Below are 2394 nucleotides of genomic sequence, written 5' to 3' on the forward strand. Positions count from 1 at the left end.
ACACCGCCACCTGCCCAGACCCATGTCATTGCCAGTCCCTGGAGACCCCACACCAGAGCCCTCTCCAAAACACTAGTGCCACACACACGGCAGGTGGGGTCAGCTGATTTTGACATTTACAGGGCCCAGCTGGTCGGGCCCATGAATGGGCCTGCTCTCTCTGTGTGAGTGTGTGTTTGTCGTGGCTCGCAGCCTTTACAGTTAGCCTAACCACTCTACCACATTTGACTCCTACAGGCCTATGTTTAAGTACTAAAGTCAGACCATAGCTGTTTTTTGGTTGGTTCAGGCCTGCTGCACATAGTTGTGGGTGTGTCACATCTGCTACAGGGGAGAGAGCACTGGCCATAAAACACTGGCGTCCAGCTGTGTGTGAGCGAGAAATGCATTCTGAGGGCCTGTGGCTGTGGGACTATAAAATGTCTCTGCTCTTACAAAGACTCATTGTGAAACTCTTCTTTCTCTCGCCTCCTCTCGATTCCTACATGGGCCACAGGCACTGTGTGATTTTATATGCTGCTAACTGAATGTGACTTTCCATCAAAGTGTCTGATAAATGAGATCTTTATTGTTTGCTTAGAGACGTTAATCAACATGTCTTTAAATCTCTGGGCACAGAGAGGCTACGTCCCAAATAGCACCCGATGTCCAACCCTATGGGTTCTGGTCAAAAGTTGTGCACGACAAAGGGAATAGAGTGCCATTTGGGCACAGAGCCAGGGAGAAATCTAAGGCCTGTTATCTTCTACACAAGTCTGTTTGTGTTCTCTCATTCAGAGCTTTCAAAGTTCTGTGGTTGTTTTATCTGTGCATAGAAGTCGTGTGTGTGTGTGTGTGTGTGTGTGTGTGTGGGCAACGCGAGGAGCCAGACGGGGGAGTGTGATGCCTATCTTTGTGAGGCGACAGGATTGCTGCCTTTTTTCTCCTTGTGATTCAGACAGCTGTTCGACAGCTGTGTGTGTTTGAGAGAAAGAGAGAAACCAATCACCACGCTTCACACAGGCCCCTCCTTTCTCTTCAACTCACCATGGCTGAGTTACTATGATGACAGATGAGACAAGAAACAGATTTCGTATCCCGTCAACAGATAGTAAAGAGGTGGGCGTTGCGCAGAAGGTGAATACATAAGAATGTGCATCACTTTAAAGTGTGTTAAGATAAATCAAACCATACACTCATTGTTTAGTGGTAATACAGTCTTGGGGGTAATGGAGTCTTGTGAGTGAAGACGTGTCCATTGTCTTTCCCACCGGTCTCCTGGGCTTTTTGCTTCCTTTGTGTTTTTGGTATGTTTTAAGTTGCATGGTTGTGAATATGTTCCCGGGCCAGAGGCCACCCTGAAAAGGTGAACTTGTGAAAGAAACCATGCCTTAATTAAATAAATGTTTGAAAATCAGTCCTTTTGTTGACTTTTGTCTACAAATCACCTCGCCATCCTCACGCATCAACTAGCTCTGGTCCAGGGCATTAAGTGGGGCTTGCTAAAACTGAGCTCAGTGTTAGCAAGCCGTAACAACACCCTGGACCAGAGCTAGTTATCAAGGTGCTGATGGAGAGATGAGTGAACCTGCACATGGCCTAGCACGGACTATGGGTTTAAAGAAACATTTTAGTCAAGCCAAACCTTATCGACAACGAGGCGATAGTATTGTAATATTCTCACACACACAAAAACCAACACCAGCGAACCCCACCCAGATAGACATCTTCCTCTCTCTGATGTGCTGCCACTACACATTACGTTTCCACTGCAATAGAAACCTAGGGATATTGTACTGCTGATGTTAGTATGTCGTTTTGTTGGTGGGAGCAGGATCTCAGTTTCTCTTTTGACTCATTTCTCGAGTTAACAGATGACTGTGTGTGTGAGCTGTAGGGTTGAGGGGGCGGACAGCGAAGGTAAGACTGACCCAGATTCAGCCACCCGGCCCCCAACCTCGCCTCAAATCAGCTGACTTCTCAGATGGAGAGCTGGAACTCAGCTTGTTTACTGGAACTCCGCTCTCTCCTCAAGATATTACCAACATCCCCAACCCAGCCTCCACAGAAAGACAGAGCAGAAGGACCTTCTCCAGAGTGTGAGATTGAGTGAACGAGTGGGGGGGGGGGGGGGGGGCTCCCACCTCTGACTCTTCACCAGAGAAAGAGGACAACTTTGACTGTGTTTTTCTCCCACCTCTCACCACAGGGTTTTTACTCTCAGACTAACACCCTTACTTAGTTGGATGTCTTCCCATATGGGTGTTGGTTGTATTCTTATGGGATTCTCCCTTCAACCCACTACATGACATTTAGTTCAGTTGTGTATTATTAACATATATGAATACAAAGGCTGAATGGGAGAGAAAAGTAAGAAGCCTCTTGGGCTATGATGACAACAAATGGAAAACTGAA

Source organism: Oncorhynchus mykiss, chromosome 20 (genome assembly GCF_057628025.1).
Source record: "Oncorhynchus mykiss isolate SJ-2025 chromosome 20, ASM5762802v1, whole genome shotgun sequence".
Classification (NCBI taxonomy): Eukaryota; Metazoa; Chordata; class Actinopteri; order Salmoniformes; family Salmonidae; genus Oncorhynchus; species Oncorhynchus mykiss.